General features: G+C 39.8%; 7 non-coding genes across 7 annotated transcripts; all 7 read left to right on the plus strand.

The window, feature by feature from the left end:
* The first annotated feature begins 1,228 nt into the window (after positions 1-1,228).
* On the plus strand, positions 1,229-1,301 carry TRNAV-CAC (transfer RNA valine (anticodon CAC)). Its single transcript has one exon. It is a non-coding gene; the product is annotated as a tRNA-Val (tRNA).
* Positions 1,302-1,412: 111 nt separating this feature from the next.
* TRNAV-UAC (transfer RNA valine (anticodon UAC)) lies at positions 1,413-1,485 on the plus strand. The gene has a single exon. It is a non-coding gene; the product is annotated as a tRNA-Val (tRNA).
* A 927-nt stretch (positions 1,486-2,412) lies between these two features.
* TRNAV-CAC (transfer RNA valine (anticodon CAC)) lies at positions 2,413-2,485 on the plus strand. Its single transcript has one exon. It is a non-coding gene; the product is annotated as a tRNA-Val (tRNA).
* A 17,001-nt stretch (positions 2,486-19,486) lies between these two features.
* On the plus strand, positions 19,487-19,559 carry TRNAV-AAC (transfer RNA valine (anticodon AAC)). The gene has a single exon. It is a non-coding gene; the product is annotated as a tRNA-Val (tRNA).
* Positions 19,560-19,645: 86 nt separating this feature from the next.
* On the plus strand, positions 19,646-19,718 carry TRNAV-CAC (transfer RNA valine (anticodon CAC)). Its single transcript has one exon. It is a non-coding gene; the product is annotated as a tRNA-Val (tRNA).
* Positions 19,719-20,655: 937 nt separating this feature from the next.
* Positions 20,656-20,728, plus strand: TRNAV-AAC (transfer RNA valine (anticodon AAC)). The gene has a single exon. It is a non-coding gene; the product is annotated as a tRNA-Val (tRNA).
* Positions 20,729-20,814: 86 nt separating this feature from the next.
* On the plus strand, positions 20,815-20,887 carry TRNAG-CCC (transfer RNA glycine (anticodon CCC)). Its single transcript has one exon. It is a non-coding gene; the product is annotated as a tRNA-Gly (tRNA).
* Positions 20,888-20,980: the final 93 nt, after the last annotated feature.

Genomic DNA, 20,980 nt, shown 5'->3' on the forward strand with positions numbered 1-20,980 from the left:
TGACTTTCAGTTCTTGATCTCGATTGCTTGTTGTCACCACAGTAAGCGCTTGCATCCGGATTCTGTAGTGTAGCGGTTATCACATTCGCCTCACACGCGAAAAGTCCCCAGTTCGAAACTGGGCAGAAACACAGCTTTTTCTCTTGGAAAACGATCTTTTTGACTTTCAGTGATTGTTCTTTATTGCTTGCCATGACCACAGCATTTTTTGTTTGTTTGAATCGGTTGGTTTCTGTAGTGTAGCGGTTATCATGTTTGCTTTACACGCGACAAGTCCTCAGTTCGAAACTGGGCAGAAACACAGTGTTCCTCTTGCAAACTAGCGCTTTTGACAATGAGTGCTTGATCGTTAATGCTTGCAATGACCACAGTAAACTCTCTTGTCTGGTTACTGTAGTGTAGTGATTGTCCTGTTTGCCATCCTCCTGAAAGTTCCCTGTTTTGATCCCGGGCAGAAACATGTGGCTTTTCTTTATTTTGATCACAAACGTATATTGTTGGCTTAATTAGCCTTAGTTAGCATATTCTATTGCTGGTTTAATGAGCATTACTTTTACCAATGTGATTATTTCTACCCGTTTTTGCTTTTGGCAAGCATGTGTGTTTTTGACAGTGTCTAAGTGTTCCTAATTCAAGTAACACCTGATAGGATCAAGGTGCGAAAGCAGGCATCTAGGTGCTTTTTCTTTTTGGCTTTTGGACAAAGGCATGAGAATGTTTTGTGGAGCATGGTTTTGTTTCCCTGTTTGTTCTTTTTCTCCAAAAGCCTGACAAATGAAAGGTTCCTGTGTTGCAAAATGCACTTTGTCCTGTCTTAAGACATAGAGGAAGACCTCTTGACTTTGGCTGGCTGTTTTTCTCTTTTTCAAGTTCATTTCAGCATGTTTAAACATCTTTACCTTTGCATGGAGTTTCTGAAGTGTAGTGGTTGTCACGTTCACCTCACACGCTAACGGTCCCCAGTTCGAAACTGGATAGAAGCATGACATTAGCCGTTGATATTAAAGCTTTTGACGTTGAGTCTTTGTTCTCGATGGCTCGTCATGACCACAGTAACCTTCCGCAGCCGGTTTCTGTAGTGTAGTGGTTAGCACGTTCGCCTAACACGCGAAAAGTACCCAGTTCGAAACTGGGCAGAAACACGCTGTTACCCTTTGGTATCCAAGCTTTTGACTTTCAGTTCTTGCTCTCGATTGCTTGTTGTCACCACAGTAAGCACTTGCATCCGGTTTCTGTAGTGTAGCGGTTATCACGTTCGCCTCACACGCGAAAGGTCCCCAGTTCGAAACTGGGCAGAAACACAGCTTTTTCTCTTGGAAAACGATCTTTTTGACTTTCATTGCTTGTTCTTTATTGCTTGCCATGACCACAGCATTTTTTGTTGGTTTGAATCGGTTGGTTTGAATCGGTTGGTTTCTGTAGTGTAGCGGTTACCACGTTCGCTTTACACGCGAAAGGTCCTCAGTTCGAAACTGGGCAGAAACACAGCGTTCCTCTTGCAAACTAGCGCTTTTGACAATGAGTGCTTGATCTTTATTGCTTCCCATGACCACAGTAAACGCTCTTGTCTGGTTACTGTAGTGTAGTGATTGTCCTGTTTGCCATCCTCCTGAAAGTACCCTGTTTTGATCCCTGGCAGAAACATGTGGCTTTTCTTTATTTTGATCACAAACGTATATTGTTGGCTTAATTAGCCTTAGTTAGCATATTCTATTGCTGGTTTAATGAGCATTACTTTTACCAATGTGATTATTTCTACCCATTTTTGCTTTTGGCAAGCATGTGTGTTTTTGACAGTGTCTAAGTGTTCCTAATTCAAGTAACACCTGATAGGATCAAGGTGCGAAAGCAGGCATCTAGGTGCTTTTTCTTTTTGGCTTTTGGACAAAGGCATGAGAATGTTTTGTGGAGCATGGTTTTGTTTCTCTGTTTGTTCTTTTTCTCCAATAGCCTGACAAATGAAAGGTTCCTGTGTTGCAAAATGTACTTTGTCCTGTCTTCAGACATAGAGGAAGACCTCTTGACTTTGGCTGGCTGTTTTTTTCTTTTTCAAGTTCATTTCAGCATGTTTAAACATCTTTAGCTTTGCATGGAGTTTCTGAAGTGTAGTGGTTGTCACGTTCACCTCACGCGCCAACGGTCCTCAGTTCGAAACTGGATAGAAGCATGACATTATGCGTTGATATTAAAGCTTTTGACGTTGAGTCTTTGTTCTCGATGGCTCGTCATGACCACAGTAACCTTCCACAGCCGGTTTCTGTAGTGTAGTGGTTATCACGTTCGCCTAACACGCGAAAGGTCCCCACTTCAAAACTGGGCAGAAACACGCTGTTACCCTTTGGTATCCAAGCTTTTGACTTTCAGTTCTTGATCTCGATTGCTTGTTGTCACCACAGTAAGCGCTTGCATCCGGTTTCTGTAGTGTAGCGGTTATCACGTTCGCCTCACACGCGAAAGGTTCCCAGTTCGAAACTGGGCAGAAACACAGCTTTTTCTCTTGGAAAACGATCTTTTTGACTTTCAGTGCTTGTTCTTTATTGCTTGCCATGACCACAGCATTTTTTGCTTGTTTGAATTGGTTGGTTTCTGTAGTGTAGCGGTTGTCACGTTCGCTTTACACGCGAAAGGTCCTCAGTTCGAAACTGTGCAGAAACACAGCGTTATTCTTGCAAACTAGCGCTTTTGATAATGAGTGCTTGATCTTTATTGCTTCCCATGACCACAGTAAACGCTCTTGTCTGGTTACTGTAGTGTAGTGATTGTCCTGTTTGCCATCCTCCTGAAAGTTCCCTGTTTTGATCCCGGGCAGAAACATGTGGCTTTTCTTTATTTTGATCACAAACGTATATTGTTGGCTTAATTAGCCTTAGTTAGCATATTCTATTGCTGGTTTAATGAGCATTACTTTTACCAATGTGATTATTTCTACCCGTTTTTGCTTTTGGCAAGCATGTGTGTTTTTGACAGTGTCTAAGTGTTCCTAATTCAAGTAACACCTGATAGGATCAAGGTGCGAAAGCAGGCATCTAGGTGCTTTTTCTTTTTGGCTTTTGGACAAAGGCATGAGAATGTTTTGTGGAGCATGGTTTTGTTTCCCTGTTTGTTCTTTTTCTCCAATAGCCTGACAAATGAAAGGTTCCTGTGTTGCAAAATGCACTTTGTCCTGTCTTCAGACATAGAGGAAGACCTCTTGACTTTGGCTGGCTGTTTTTTTCTTTTTCAAGTTCATTTCAGCATGTTTAAACATCTTTAGCTTTGCATGGAGTTTCTGAAGTGTAGTGGTTGTCACGTTCACCTCACACGCGAACGGTCCCCAGTTCGAAACTGGATAGAAGCATGACATTAGGCGTTGATATTAAAGCTTTTGAAGTTGAGTCTTTTTTCTCGATGGCTCGTCATGACCACAGTAACCTTCCACAGCTGGTTTCTGTAGTCTAGTGGTTATCACGTTCGCCTAACACGCGAAAGGTCCCCAGGTCAAAACTGGGCAGAAACACGCTGTTACTCTTTGGTATCCAAGCTTTTGACTTTCAGTTCTTGATCTCGATTGCTTGTTGTCACCAAAGTAAGCGCTTGCATTTGGTTTCTGTAGTGTAGCGGTTATCTTGTGCGCCTAACACGCGAAAGATCCCCAGTTCGAAACTGGGCAGAAACACAGCTTTTTCTCTTGGAAAATGATCTTTTTGACTTTCAGTGCTTGTTCTTTATTGCTTGCCATGACCACAGCATTTTTTGTTTGCTTGAATCAGTTGGTTTCTGTAGTGTAGCGGTTATCACGCTCGCTTTACATGCGAAAGGTCCTCAGTTTGAAACTGGGCAGAATCACAGCTTTCCTCTTGCAAACTACCGCTTTTGACAATGAGTGCTTGATCTTTAATGCTTGCCATGACCACAGTAAACGCTCTTGTCTGGTTACTGTAGTGTAGTGATTGTCCTGTTTGCCATCCTCCTGAAAGTTCCCTGTTTTGATCCCGGGCAGAAACATGTGGCTTTTCTTTATTTTGATCACAAACGTATATTGTTGGCTTAATTAGCCTTAGTTAGCATATTCTATTGCTGGTTTAATGAGCATTACTTTTACCAATGTGATTATTTCTACCCGTTTTTGCTTTTGGCAAGCATGTGTGTTTTTGACAGTGTCTAAGTGTTCCTAATTCAAGTAACACCTGATAGGATCAAGGTGCGAAAGCAGGCATCTAGGTGCTTTTTCTTTTTGGCTTTTGGACAAAGGCATGAGAATGTTTTGTGGAGCATGGTTTTGTTTCCCTGTTTGTTCTTTTTCTCCAGTAGCCTGACAAATGAAAGGTTCCTGTGTTGCAAAATGCACTTTGTCCTGTCTTCAGACATAGAGGAAGACCTCTTGACTTGGCTGGCTGTTTTTTTCTTTTTCAAGTTCATTTCAGCATGTTTAAACATGTTTAGCTTTGCATGGAGCTTCTGAAGTGTAGTGGTTGTCACGTTCACCTCACACGCCATCGGTCCCCAGTTCGAAACTGGATAGAAGCATGACATTAGGCGTTGATATTAAAGCTTTTGACGTTGAGTCTTTGTTCTCAATGGCTCGTCATGACCACAGTAACCTTACACAGCCGGTTTCTGTAGTGTAGTGGTTATCACGTTCGCCTAACACGAGAAAGGGCCCCAGTTCGAAACTGGGCTGAAACACGCTGTTACCCTTTGGTATCCAAGCTTTTGACTTTCAGTTCTTGATCTCGATTGCTTGTTGTCACCACAGTAAGTGCTTGCATCCGGTTTCTGTAGTGTAGCGGTTATCACGTTCGCCTCACACGCGAAAGGTCGCCAGTTCGAAACTTGGCAGAAACACAGCTTTTTCTCTTGGAAAACGATCTTTTTGACTTTCAGTGCTTGTTCTTTATTGCTTGCCATGACCACAGCATTTTTTGTTTGTTTGCATCGGTTGGTTTCTGTAGTGTAGCGGTTATCACGTTCGCTTTACACGCGAAAGGTCCTCAGATCGAAACTGGGAACAAACACAGCGTTCCTCTTGCAAACTAGCGCTTTTGACAATGAGTGCTTGATCTTTAATGCTTGCCATGACCACAGTAAACGCTCTTGTCTGGTGACTGTAGTGTAGTGATTGTTCTGTTTGCCATCCTCCTGAAAGTTCCCTGTTTTGATCCCGGGCAGAAACATGTGGCTTTTCTTTATTTTGATCACAAACGTATATTGTTGGCTTAATTAGCCTTAGTTAGCATATTCTATTGCTGGTTTAATGAGCATTACTTTTACCAATGTGATTATTTCTACCCGTTTTTGCTTTTGGCAAGCATGTGTGTTTTTGACAGTGTCTAAGTGTTCCTAATTCAAGTAACACCTGATAGGATCAAGGTGCTGTCGGGAACCCTCAGATTACTCTTTCATCTGAAGGACCGATGTTCTTAGGTGTGAAGCACCATATGTCTCTAATCAATTGCTCCGTCGATAAGGATAACACAGACAGGGGCTGTATAATACCACTCGGGATGCCTGCCAAGACACCTCTGGCTTATCAGTTAGGCTTCCGTCTTTTATAGTAAAGAATTTAAACATTTACAGACATGCGCAGTACAAATGATTTCACAACTTGTTTTCTACAAAGAAAGTCACTTAGGCGAAAAAGCAGAGGTATTTGACCTTGGTTCACAAGGGAGACGTCTGAGACATCTCCTCGAAGAACAGATAAGGTTTTAAACAAGAGAATGCAACATAGACAGAACTCAATTTAACTCCTTCAGTTCCTATAATTCCCCCCTTTGACATCTTCATTTTCCACAATCTGGAACACTGGATCCTGCAACAACAGCGGATAGTGGCTCGTTCACCAGGTACTATCCAAGGCCGACGGGTTGCCCAAGGGAGACAGGTCTTCTACCTTCTCCATCCCCCAGATACTGAAGCCACGTCCATCATTGCAAGAGTACGCTCCTTCATGCCAGAAATGAGATGTCAATCTAGGACTCAAAGGAATAATAGTTAAATTCTTGTTGTTTACAGTCAAACTTCCTTATCTATTTCTACATCTTTTCTTGCATACAGAGATACACCAAAAAACAAGTTTCAATAGCACATATATTACGAAGATACAAACAACAATACGTAATAGACTTAGTATAATCCCAGTTATCCAGCCTCCAATACCCTTAAACCAATTAGCTGGATTAAGAAAGGAGAATGTATCTGACCACCAACTATCCTTAGTACGATCATTGTCTTTATCGTACTGATCTCTAAGTTTTTGAACATCCTCTATTTTCAATTTTAACTTTATAATGCTGTTGGGATCTATATAATGACAGCAAGCTGGTCCGATGACTTGACACATACCTCCTTGCGCTGCAGTTAAATAATCTAATACTATGGTATGCTGATTAGTGGCTATGATGAGCTGATTTTGGACAGCAACGGTGGTGTTCAATATCTCCAATATATCCCATATTTGGTCATCTAAGTAATCTGTAGCCCTGACTAATTTATCCCACATTTGAGTAATCATAGGATAAATAAAAATAGAACTGACAATTTTATTAGCCACACTCATCTGCACTATATGTGGTCTCCCAGAGAGACGAGGTGTATTGTCAGTGGCTCTTTTGTACAACGTGTGTTTAGGTATGCTCTGAGTATTCAACTGGTCATTCGGAATAACAAAGGTAGCTGGAGTCAAACGACCCAGAGTACAAGCACCTTTTACCCCTACTGGCAACCATTTATATGCATTGTCTCCACATATCCAGTACATGTCACTAGGTAGGTCCCATAGGGCTGAATGTTGTAATACCAGTCTATGAACTAAATCTATGAACGCAGATACATTCTGAAGCATACACCAATTTGGAAGTTGTCCTAAAGGGCTACAATACCCTACATCGGGATTTCCACAGGTGGGAGTTCCTTTCTCATATCCAGATGACTCATTGCAAGGTATATTACCTGAAATATTAAAACAAGTTTCATTATTGCCCTGGGGAAATAAATTGGAATACTCCCAGGACGTGTTATGCAACCTTCTTTCTAGCAGTATTGGTTTGAAGGCATCAGTAGAGTGGGAAGTTACATTAAAACTAACTTGTAGGCCATACATTGGAATTTGCCCCAGGTAGGTTAATCGAGTTCTATTCCTGGGTACCCAAGCCCCCCCTTTATATGCCAGATATTGAAGGTATGTATTACTTCCTGAAAGATTACCCTGCCACCAAGGGTATCCTACCCATCCCACAATAGGTATTCCAACAGTTGTGTTCCATAACTTCACATTATTTGTGGCATTATTAGCAAGTGTATCAGAACAACTGGTCCAGGCAAATAATTCCTCGGGTGGCACAGGAATAACAAGGAACGGAATACTAGTGGCTGATACTGGTGAATGTGTGCAGATCCAGCAATCTGCTGGAGACTGAGTGTCATTTGACCAATCATTCAGTAATTTTTCATGATGTTGTATAAACTTATTATTCAAGGACATTGGAGCATTTAGACTGTCCCACGCAGCTACCATTATTACAGAAAATGCAACAAAACTAAACCAAAACATTATGCACTCTTATGCTTTGTTAACTCCTGTGGCTAGTTTGCAATGCGATGCGTGGATCCAGGTTGGTCGTCCTTCCAACTTAACAGAAGTAGGCGTTGTTAGGAGTACTTGGTAAGGTCCTTCATATCGGGGTTCAAGGGTCTTTCTGGAGTGTTTCTTGACATATACGTAATCACCAGGTTGTAGACAGTGAGTTCCTTCCACACTATCTGGATCTGGAATGAAAGAGAAAACTAGAGAATGCATTTGAGTTAAATGCTTTTGCAACTGGATTACATAACTTGTCAAATTATCCACATTGAGTGTTAAGACCTGTGGGTAGTACAACCCTGTGTTCGGTGGTCTTCCAAACAGTATCTCGAAGGGTGACAGTTTAGTTTTCCCCGTGGGTGTGTACCCTACTGAGAATAATGCTAATGGGAGACACTCTGGCCATGGTTTATGGGTTTGTTCCATGGTTTTCTGTATTTTCAATTTTAGTGTCCCGTTCATTCTCTCTACCTTCCCTGAACTCTGTGGGTGGTAGGGTGTATGAAATGCTTGTTCTACACCTATCATTTGCATTACATTTTGCATTACCTCAGCAGTAAAGTGTGTACCTCTGTCTGATTCAATTGTTTCAGGGACACCGAATTGTGGTACTAGTTCCATCACCAGTTTCTTTGCAGTGGCTCGAGCTGTAGCCGTTTTCACCGGGTAGGCCTCTGGCCATCCAGAGAAGAGATCTACACATACTAGGATATTTGCATACACTCCTACCTTGGTAGCTGTATGTCGTCAATCTGCCGTCTCTGAAACGGGTAGAGAGGCCTAGGTGTCGCTTTCTTAGGGACTTTTACTGTTTTACCTGGGCTGTGCTGTGCACAGATGAGGCATGATTGTACAAGTTTCGCGGCTGCGCAACTGAAGCCAGGAGCGATCCAGAAGGCATCTACCATGGCACACATGTGACTTTTTGAGGTGTGATTGGGGCCATGTGCTGCTTGCGCCATGATTGGGAACAGGGACTTTGGTGGGCACATTTTATCCTTATTCTCCCATACTCCATTTGAGTTCAGCTCAGCTCCCAGTCTCCCCCGGTGTACCTTCTCTGTTTGGGCAGCCTTTTGCTGGAGGGATTTCAGGACATCTAGACCCAATGTGGCTGGAATACGCTGACTCCCCGCCACCGTCCACTGCTCTCTCTAGGCCGCCTTGTGCTATTTTAGCAGCCTCGTTCGCCCTTCTATTGCCCTCTACCTCCACGGAGTCACCTTTGTGTGTGCTTTTACCTTGACAATGCCAACCTGGACTGGTAACATCAATGCCTCCATCAATTGTTTCACCAGCTCTGCATTTTTAATGGGCTTCGAATATGTGAAAATATTAGCGACTTTACCTGCAGCGGCTCTACACGCCTCAGTGAGTGCCTTCAACTCTGCCTCCTGCGCCGACATGTGAGGAGAGAGTGGTTCCGCTCGGATTACCTCATGTGAGGATACTACTGCATATCCAGTGTAGAATCGTCCATCCTGGTGGTATCTGGGGCCATCTACAAAAAAGAAACTCAAAGTCTGCATTAGGAACAGGTTTTTCATGAATGTGTGCAAACCCAACTGTCTCCTGACTCATCAGTTCTATGCAGACATGTTCATGCGTCATGTCAAAGTATCCTTCCTCACTTGCCAATACGGTCACCAATTCCCCCTTTTCTGAATCCACAGGCAGGAGGGTGGCTGGATTCAGAACGTTACATCTTTTGAGGGTGACATACTCAGGAATTAGTAGAGCACACTCAAGTCAGAGCTGTCTGGCCCTAGACAGATGTTTTGGTTGAACTTGTAGGAGTATGGCATGGATGTCATGTGGGGAATAGATTGTCAAAAGAAACGTCAGTGTCATCTCACATGCCTTCCCTATTACGTCTCCACTTTTTTCCTTGTGCTCCAGCATACATGACAGGTCGTTTTATTGTCCTTGTTTGCTCAATTTCTTTAGCTACCTTAAGGAGGTCTTTCAGATCTACATATCTCCATTCAGGTCTGGCTGTCTGTACTGCGTCTCGTAAGTCTTTGTTCATACCGTCAATGAATGCATTCACCAGTATTATAACATCAAGTGGGTTTATGCAAATGTACCCCATGTCTGCCCATTTCAGCTGTAACCGTCCAAGGTATATCTCTACTCTCTCTCATCTTTGCTGTGTCACATTAGTCAGGAGTACAGACTGCTCTGATTGTTCCACTGCAGCCCATTGTCTTAGTGACTCACAGTACGTCTCCCCAGATCGTGCAGATTTATCATCCATGCCCCAAGCCTGATTCTTTGTCACATCTGTGTGTCTTAATTATATGATCTAGTGCGTCACCTGCCTTTAAACTCACCAACCTCTCTAGGTCTGCCCAGGTACACTTATTTGTCTGCTGTACTTCCTTTATGTGTCTGTAAAACGGGAATGGTTGGACTTCAGGGGCAGGCAGCTGCTTCAGCAAAGCTAGCTGGTCAGAGGGGCTCCAGGGATAATACACCTGTATCTTTCTTATTCTAGTCACACTTTTAGGTCCTGATGGGGTTGGTCGTCTGATATCTACTGTCAGCTTACTCCTCAAGGGCCAATGTCCCCACTACCCACTATCCACACTATTATGTCAGCTTCTTATGATCTTGTCTGGATAGGATTTAGTGCAATTCTCTTAGGTCAGTAGCACAGGTCACACAAGTAGCTATTCAGTCTGGGTTTGTCTGAGTCTGACCACAGTGTTTACAAGTCCATCTGTTTTGTCTGGGTCTCTGGTTACACTTTGTCAATCAAACATTCATAATACACCTTCCATACTGCTGCACATTCTCAAGCATCATTTATTCACTTGCTATTTTCTTCCCTTGTCTGTGCCTTTTTGTACATCCAAACATTCACACTCTGGTATTTTTGCCTTTTTCAATATTTGTCCCACTTGTTTTACTGCTTCCTTCCTTCTCTGTCTCTTGTAATTTGACACAATTTGCTATACAAATCAATCACACAACTAGAAGCAGGTTCAAACACATTAATGACCAAGCAATCACTTACAATGACCAAGCAATCACTTACAATTCCCTTCTAAATTAGGCACCATATCTTACTTTTAACTTCCAATCTTCAATTAAGTACTGTTGCTTTAAAATGCACAAATCTTTCAGCGTGTACCTTACGGATAGAATTACAGAGAATTTTGAGCACAGCTCACACTCAGCAGAGATAAGAGCGAAGGGAGAAGAAAAACTGCGCAGCGCCATCCTTCCCCCCTCCCGTCAGAATGCAGCGTCGTCCTTCACAGAATTCTGTAGTTCTTTAGACTTATCAAAATCAATTTCTACAAAGAAACTCAAAATCACGGGATTTCACTGTAAGAGCAGATAACTGTATAATGAGATTAACCATGCCTTGCCCTTTTTCTGGCCAAATGCATTCAGGAAACTTTACAATGTAATGCCACATATAACACGAACTATATCATTACTCAATTCATTCAGTCTCAGATGTAGATTTGAATTATCTATAACGCATCTGTCCGGGATTCCACCACAACTAGAAAGGTCACAAATCTCTTGACACAAAAATGATGTGTGATGATTCATTCATACGTGCTCATTCACTGATTTTTTTTATTTATTTTTTTTTTTTACTCAATTACTCATCTCTCATCTTATTCAGAGGTTCTCATAGACATATATACAAGGATTCACACAGCCTGCCTATCTTGCACTTTGGATTTGATTAATACTTTTTCCAGGTTCTTTGCTGCACTACTTCTATATCTATCCTCAATTATATCACATAACCGGTCTCCTTCTTCAGGTGTCTTTCCCTGACTGTTCCCCATTTTATCTTTTATTCTTATCCTGTTTCTCTTGTTGTCTTCCTGTTAGTCCCCTGCCTTAGGTGGTGTATTGGGTAAGCTCAAGACTAGGCTCTACTATACCTCGTTACCTTCTTCCTAAGGTGCTAACAGGCTAAATGGAGTGTCTGTTCCTCGGTGTACTACGTGTTTCGTGTACTTATATGCTATGTAGCATCCGAACAGAAATACTCCCACAACACACAGGATTGTAAACAAAGTGTCCATCTATCGGGGTTCTTCAGTCATATCCTGTCACAGGCTCATTTCGTGGTCCTGTGCTCATTCTATCTGTTAAATATTAATAATCCGTTAATTTCTTATAAGACCCAGTTCTGTAGATTGCTTTAGCTTACATGACATAGGCTATTTTTAAGCTTGGCTCATGGTAGAAAGACAGCTCCATATATGTAGAGACCACGTGCTTTAGGAGACGTATATAATTCATGGCTAACTGTAGAGGTCGCTCTCTTCTTCCCTCACCATCATGAGAGACAGACGCAAGATGACATGACATAACAGCTGGTATATTACTTGACGGCGATGTGAGAAGCCGAACTAAGACACAGCAGCCATTTGCTATTCAGGATCTCGGAGAGAAGAAGAATACATGTTGCTTTTGCCATGTGGGATCTCAGAACATGATCTAATGGACAATTTCTCTTTCACCTATTTTTATTCACCTGTTTTTCTGTAATAACCTTTCTTTGATGGAAATAAGCAAATAAACCACTATATTTTTATCTGGTAACTAGTCCTGAGTATTTTACAGGATATGCATTATTTTACATTGGAGAGCCAGCCAGATCTGAATTTTTGTACTTTTTTGCGGATTTCCCTCAACTTGCACACACGGGGGATTGGACTTTGCTAACGTCAAATCATATGTGCAAGTTATCGGGAATTCCACTACTTACAAGAATCACATAGAACCTAGAAGTAAGAAGTACCAGATAGATTGAGAAGTACTACAAGTGCCAAAAGTACCAGACCTAAGCCAGACGTGTGAAGACAGGAACCCAGCGTTGTCCATCAAAGGAGCTGAGACATTTCAAGGTAAGATAAAATGGATGTCATTAATTGTCTTGCTAAGCAGAGTAAATTGAAATTTAAGTCTGTAGACAATTCTAATTCAGAAGTTTTATGGTTAAGTTTATATGCCGAGTGTGAACTCGAGAATCAGAGGTTAGATTCTAAGTTTTTCAATAGAGAAAGAGAGAGATTAAAAAATATTCTACAGATGGTAGATATATTTCATAGATCTGTGTCAGAGAAATCTAAAAATGATTGTGTAGAGGATAGTGATATTCCCGAGATTCACTGTAATGTGGAGAAACAGTTACAAGTAGTAGCAGCCATTGAAGGTGACCTTGCAGACGTGGAACAAGATGGAGAAGTAGGAGGAGACTTCAGAACTGACGTAGAGGACGTACAAGGGAAAGACGTACCACTAAAAATAGAAGACTCACAGGCCCAAATCCGAAGTAGCGTGAGGAAGAATTTGATAAAAATATGCCAAATAATTCCTGCTTATGACAACAAAATAGATGTTTGTAGAAACTCTGAGATCTTTGAAAGTTGTTCTGGTAACTTTGATTTATCTAATGAGGAGAAGAATCAGTTGTTCAAAATGTGGATCCCTGTAAATTTTGCTAGGAGATTGTCTTTAAAGTTATCTGGTGAAACACATGAGAATTTAACTGATAAAGACAGATTAAAAATTCTCATTTTTTGTTCATCAAATGAAAATCATCCAGATATTGATATTCTTCAAAAATTAAGGATTGGTCGGAAGGAATGTATTTTTACGTTCATGTCCATATATGAACGTTTGTATAGAATGCTGAGTGAGAATGTCAAAACACCGTCCCTCATAAGGAGTTTTGTAAGCAAATTTTGGTTTCTAAATCCTGCATCTCGTGTTATTGCGTCACAAAAAGATTCTTTGTTTGAATGTGCGCAATCCCTTGATTTTGCCAGAAAACACGAGAATCGTGAGAGGAAAGTAAATTGTGCTAATTTTGTAAAGACAGGCAGAGTAAAATCTTATCAGAAGCCTGTATTAGCAAAACCTTCTAAAATGAGTTTTCCCCAAAATCAAATCTACGAAGAAAGAAAAAGAAAATCACATGTTTGTTATAAACCATATGGAATGATGCAAAAGAACACCGAAAAGACACAAATTGAATTAAGAAAAATGATGAGTTCTGATTTTCTTTCTGTAACTAAGATGGCCGAATTTAACAGACAGAAACAGGTGGTGAGTGACATCATGGCCTGTAAACTGAATACTCTGCTCCAAGAATCTATCAGCTTTAAAATGGCAAGAACTTTTCAGGATATTTTTTGCAGAGAAATAAGTATGGGTGTAGGAATTGGCTAGAAAAAGTAATTATATATATATATATATTGTGTAACAGTGTTATACAATTAGTGAGTTATATGTAATTATTTTATAGAGTATAATCCTGTAGTTTTATGGTTTGTAGATATATACATAGTCATACAGTATATATAGAGTGTTTGTAGAAGTAGAAATAGTAGAACTGTATTTTTTTAATGAAAATTAAAATCTACATCAGTAATAATATTTAGAATATGAATATGATATTAACCTTATTTTTTTATGTTTCCTTAGAATTTTCATTTCAAAGCAGGACTTAATCGAGAAAAATTCTCTTCCAAGGATTTATGCCTTTATTTACACAGGATGTTGCAATAATTGCATGATTTTATATATCTAACCCTTAAAAGGAAATAACCAATTGCTTTTTAAAATGTTCTGGGTGTGTGCTTTTTTACTGCATGGTTTGAATGACAACCTCAACAGGTGAAAATTTCAACCTTGTTCTAATAATACAAGTATACCAGTATACTATGTCCCTGTTCCTTAGGAAAAGAATTTTAAAGGGGGTCTCAACTTTTGCAAAGCAATGGAATTTTTTTTCCAGGCCTAAATGTCAAGTATAGCTATATATATATTTATGTCATGTGTATTTGGGGAATATTCAAAGAAATATTAAGAGACTAAATTGAAATAGTTTACAATGCATTGATAATTAGGATAATTTGGGTTAAAATACGTGTATTAAACTTAATATGTGACACAGTCTGAGTGACAGTGACTGAGTGTATGAGCAGCTGCTGAGCGAGTAATGTGATACGTTTGTGAGACCTCAGGATCCTGAATGCATGAGAAAAAAAAAAAAAAAAAACCCCAAAGCTTTTATCTTTAGGAAATTATTAGAATATTAAGATACATAATGAAATATTATCTACACAACATATATTTCTATATTTCTATAGTAATTATTATTTCTTGATTTAGTTAATTGTGGATAAGTGCAATCGCACAACAAAATAGAAAATAGTTTAGGAAGAAAATCTATTCTTTCCTTATCAGCTTTAGCTCTTTTAAACAGGCACCAGCACAGAGCCTGGTATTCACCATCTGCATCTGGGAATAGTGGACCTTCCTTCTCTGTCCAAGTGTGTTAATCTTAAACTACATTTAAATTAATTTTTCCAAAGGATAATTTTATGATATTCAAATTAATTTTGATGGTTACACATCTTCAGACAAATAATGGTATAAGCAGGTATAAATTCACATAATTTATACATTAATTATTTTTAATTTTGGTTTTGATAAATGAATTATTTCATGAAACAATATTTTTTGGTATTAAGGGGGAAATATGTTTTTTATCCTGACTACATAATCACATTTGATTAATACTTCTTCTTCACACATTTTAATAGGAAAAAATATTAATAAGGTACAATGGTATAAGTATTGGGTATAATAACAAGTATTATAAAGAGTCATTTCTTTACACTAAGAGGAATTACATGCAAAGTTGCATAATTTGAAGACATAACTACTCTGCATCAACATAAAGGCCTTATTCTTATTTTTATTTTTATTCTTATTTTTCATTATTTTTAATTCTTTCACCAATATTTAGTAAAGTAATATCTACTGAGAATATTGCTTCATTAAATATAGCAATTATATGGTTCTATTACAAAGAAAATGTTTCACTTCTGAGTTATATGCAACAATTCTTTTATTCATTCATTCGCTCACTCTTATATTCTTATTTTGGTTCATGGCTATACATTCCTACATATTATTAGTATAATAAATATATTCCTTATTAATAAAGATGAAAACACTGGTTACATAAAACACAGTGACACCTATGGGTTGAAAAAGGTAATTACACCTATGACATAAAAATGTTCTATCACATGAAAAAAATGGATAATAATGTATTATCACTTATTATTGGTTTATTATTTCAAATATTGAAATCCATATACAGTACAAATTCTGATAATAATTATATGGATATTACTGATTGCTATGGTACGCTGTGATATTATGGGATAGGGAAATTACCAGATTTGGTATAGAATAGGGAATGAAGACTTCAAGCAAGATACTGAAATTATGTTAATAAAGACTTTTCACATTTCTAAACTTCATTGATTTTTATCAGTTGCAAGAAGAAGAATGCCGCGATCCAGAAATCCCAGAAGGTAACAAAGCTGTGATTACTGAGTAATAGACTGTGTTAATTACAAGTGCAGTATCCACCACTGACAGTCACAAGTGCAGTATCCACCACTGACAGTCACAAGTGCAGTATCCACCACCGACAGTCACAATTAAAGTGTCTAACCTGACAACCAGAGGACGATGATCCTATGATGCTGAGATGAACGGTGTTATCACGTTCTTATCAAGTTCCAGAGGTTTTCAATCACCTGAAAAGCTTCGATGAAAGCTGGTGAACAAAGAAGGTAATTATCAGGAAGCTACAACCCTGACATATGTCCTGTGCATTAGGACAAGGACTGGTTATGGTGCTATGTTTAGCAAGGAAGAGTCATTTTAACCCTTGCTTTGTTGACCAAAGACGTCACACCTGTTCAAAGACCAGTACCGATGGAGGATTCCAGAATATCCAAGGCGAGCCAATGTAAGCCCAGGTTTTTAAAGATGACACTGCACAGATATTAAAGCTGCATTTCATCTATAGACTTTGTTTCTTATCAACATTTGAATTTATGGACTTTGATTTGATACACCACACAATTCCTACAACATCTATATGCTATAAGAAAACTGTATTTTTAAAAGAACCAAGAAGAAGACAGAAGACATCAAAATGAAGACCAGATGACATCAGATGATGATGACTGGACCTGAGATGCTTCAATTTAGACTTAGGGAAGTATAATTATACATATTTTATATGAATATTGTTCACGGCTTACCATAACATGAATTCACATCAATTATGTCATTGAGTACTTATAACGGTAATCTGATATTATTATTATTATTATTATTATTATTATTATTGATATTAAATTATTTTGTCAAAGAAGAAGAAAAGAAGAAAGAAGATCTTGTTATATTTGAGGGTTCCGATTAATGTCTGTCTCCCTCAAAAGGGGGAATTGTTAAATATTAATAATCCGTTAATTTCTTATAAGACCCAGTTCTGTAGAATGCTTTAGCTTACATGACATAGGCTATTTTTAAGCTTGGCTCATGGTAGAAAGACAGCTCCATATATGTAGAGACCACGTGCTTTAGGAGACGTATATAATTCATGGCTAACTGTAGAGGTCGCTCTCTTCTTCCCTCACCATCATGAGAGACAGACGCAAGATGACATGACATAACAGCTGGTATATTACTTGACGGCTATGTGAGAAGCCGAACTAAGACACAGCAGCCATTTGCTATTCAGGATCTCGGAGAGAAGAAGAATACATGTTGCTTTTGCCATGTGGGATCTCAGAACATGATCTAATGGACAATTTCTCTTTCACCTATTTTTATTCACCTGTTTTTCTGTAATAACCTTTCTTTGATGGAAATAAGCAAATAAACCACTATATTTGTATCTGGTAACTAGTCCTGAGTATTTTACAGGATATGCATTATTTTACACTATCACACTCTTATCTGTCACAAGGTTTATTCGTAAAGGGTGTTGATTTAAGCTTAGGCGGTGACCTCCCCGAAAGGACGCTGTCACATGACCCAGTTAGGCAATATCACCACTCTTTGAACGAATACCTTGTGTGCAGCTTATTTGTCTACTTTTCACAGTCCTTCAAATCAAGGCAGTCACTCAACAACCTCCTCTATTTCTAGTGCGGAATCGTCTATTGTGAAAAACTTGTCCGTCCGGGCTGCGCAGTATGAACTGTTCACCCAGCCTTATATTCCGTAATGTCAGACCTCTCCCATTTTGATTTGCATCAGCTCTTTTTCTAAAAATAGCTGTGCACAGACAGAACCTACAGTAACCTCTCATTCGAGCAGAAATTACATATGCGTGTCACACCCGATTTCCTCAGAGTTCTTATATGGACCTGATTTTACGGCCCCCTCCTCTACTAGATTCCCCTTTATACGGACCTTAGTTATAATGATAGATTATAAAGAGCAGAGAAGAGAAAAATTGATCTCTTACCTGGCCAGGTGTTTAGTTCTGCTGTTCACAATTTCATCAGTAACTGGAGTGGTCTGTAGATCGGGTAGTCTTGGAGAGGTGCCTATATCAGGTCCCTGTTTCGGGCGCCAGGAAACTGTCGGGATACCTCAGATTACTCTTTCATCTGAAGGACCGATGTTCTTAGGTGTGAAGCACCATATGTCTCTAATCAATTGCTCCGTCGAGAAGGATAACACAGACACGGGCTGTTTAATACCACTCGGGATGCCTGCCAAGACGCCTCTGGCTTATCAGTTAGGCTTCCGTCTTTTATAGTAAAGAATTTAAACATTTACAGACATGCGCAGTACAAATGATTTCACAACTTGTTTTCTACAAAGAAAGTCACTTAGGCAAAAAAGCAGAGGTATTTGACCTTGGTTCACAAGGGAGATGTCTGAGACATCTCCTCGAAGAACAGATAAGGTTTTAAACAAGAGAATGCAACATAGACAGAACTCAATTTAACTCCTTCAGTTCCTATCAGTGCGAAAGCAGGCATCCAGGTGCTTTTTCTTTTTGGCTTTTGGACAAAGGCATGAGAATGTTTTGTGGAGCATGGTTTTGTTTCCCTGTTTGTTCTTTTTCTCCAATAGCCTGACAAATGAAAGGTCCCCAGTTGGAAACTGGGCAGAAACACAGCTTTTTCTCTTGGAAAATGATCTTTTTGACTTTCAGTGCTTGTTCTTTATTGCTTGCCATGACCACAGCATCTTTTGTTTGCTTGAATCGGTTGGTTTCTGTAGTGTAGCGGTTAACACGTTTGCTGTACACGCGAAAGATCCTTAGTTCGAAACTGGGCAGAAACACAGCGTTCCTCTTGCAAACTAGCGCTTTTGACAATGAGTGCTTGATCTTTAATGCTTGCCATGACCACAGTAAACGCTCTTGTCTGGTTACTGTAGTGTAGTGATTGTACTGTTTGCCATCCTCCTGAAAGTTCCCTGTTTTGATCCCGGGCAGAAACATGTGGCTTTTCTTTATTTTGATCACAAACGTATATTGTTGGCTTAATTAGCCTTAGTTAGCATATTCTATTGCTGGTTTAATGAGCATTACTTTTACCAATGTGATTATTTCTACCCGTTTTTGCTTTTGGCAAGCATGTGTGTTTTTGACAGTGTCTATTTGTTCCTAATTCAAGTAACACCTGATAGGATCAAGGTGCGAAAGCAGGCATCTAGGTGCTTTTTCTTTTTGGCTTTTGGACAAAGGCATGAGAATGTTTTGTGGAGCATGGTTTTGTTTCCCTGTTTGTTCTTTTTCTCCAATAGCCTGACAAATGAAAGGTTCCTGTGTTGCAAAATGCACTTTGTCCTGTCTTCAGACATAGAGGAAGACCTCTTGACTTTGGCTGGCTGTTTTTTTCTTTTTCAAGTTCATTTCAGCATGTTTAAACATCTTTAGCTTTGCATGGAGTTTCTGAAGTGTAGTGGTTGTCACGTTCACCTCACACGCTAACGGTCCCCAGTTCGAAACTGGATAGAAGCATGACATTAGGCGTTGATTTTAAAGCTTTTGACGTTGAGTCTTTGTTCTCGATGGCTCATCATGACCACAGTAACCTTCAGCTGCCGGTTTCTGTAGTGTAGTGGTTATCACGTTCGCCTAACACGCGAAAGGTCCCCAGTTCGAAACTAGGCAGAAACACTCTTTTACCCTTTGGTATCCAAGCTTTTGACTTTCAGTTCTTGATCTCGATTGCTTGTTGTCACCACAGTAAGCGCTTGCATCCGGTTTCTGTAGTGTAGCGGTTATCACGTTCGCCTCACACGCGAAAAGTCCCCAGTTCGAAACTGGGCAGAAACACAGCTTTTTCTCATGGAAAACGATCTTTTTGACTTTCAGTGCTTGTTCTTTATTGCTTGCCATGACCACAGCATTTTTGTTTGTTTGAAACTTTTGGTTTCTGTAGTGTAGCGGTTATCACGATCGCTTTACATGCGAAAAGTCCTCAGTTCGAAACTGGGCAGAAACACAGCGTTCCTCTTGCAAACTAGCGCTTTTGACAATGAGGGCTTGATCTTTAATGCTTGCCATGACCACAGTAAATGCTCTTGTCTGGTTACTGTAGTGTAGTGATTGTCCTGTTTGCCATCCTCCTGAAAGTTCCCTGTTTTGATCCCGGGCATAAACATGTGGCTTTTCTTTATTTTGATCACAAACGTATGTTGTTGGCTTAATTAGCCTTAGTTAGCATATTCTATTGCTGGTTTAATGAGCATTACTTTTACCAATGTGATTATTTCTACCCGTTTTTGCTTTTGGCAAGCATGTGTGTTTTTGACAGTGTCTAAGTGTTCCTAATTCAAGTAACACCTGATAGGATCAAGGTGCGAAAGCAGGCATCTAGGTGCTTTTTGTTTTTGGCTTTTGGACAAAGGCATGAGAATGTTTTGTGGAGCATGGTTTTGTTTCCCTGTTTGTTCTTTTTCTCCAATAGCCTGACAAATGAAAGGTTCCTGTGTTGCAAAATGCACTTTGTCCTGTCTTCAGACATAGAGGAAGACCTCTTGACTTTGGCTGGCTGTTTTTTTCTTTTTCAAGTTCATTTCAGCATGTTTAAACATCTTTAGCTTTGCATGGAGTTTCTGAAGTGTAGTGGTTGTCACGTTCACCTCATACGCGAACGGTACCCAGTTCGAAACTGGATAGAAGCATGACATTAGGTGTTGATATTAAAGCTTTTGATGTTGAGTCTTTGTTCTCGATTGCTCATCATCACCACAGTAATCTTCCGCAGCCGGTTTCTGTAGTGTAGTGGTTATCACGTTCGCCTAACACGCGAAAGGTCCCCAGTTCGAAACTGGGCAGAAACACGCTGTTACCCTTTGGTATCCAAGCTTTTGACTTTCAGTTCTTGATCTCGATTGCTTGTTGTCACCACAGTAAACGCTTGCATCCGGTTTCTGTAGTGTAGCTATTATCACATTCGCCTCCCATGCGAAAGGTCCCCAGTTCGAAACTGGGCAGAAACACAGCTTTTTCTCTTTTAAAACGATCTTTTTGACTTTCAGTGCTTGTTCTTTATTGCTTGCCATGACCACAGCATTTTTGTTTGTTTGAATCGG

The sequence above is a fragment of the Dendrobates tinctorius genome, unplaced genomic scaffold (assembly GCF_039654945.1).
Source record: "Dendrobates tinctorius isolate UK_male_01 unplaced genomic scaffold, ASM3965494v1 ptg000332l, whole genome shotgun sequence".
NCBI classification, from domain to species: Eukaryota; Metazoa; Chordata; class Amphibia; order Anura; family Dendrobatidae; genus Dendrobates; species Dendrobates tinctorius.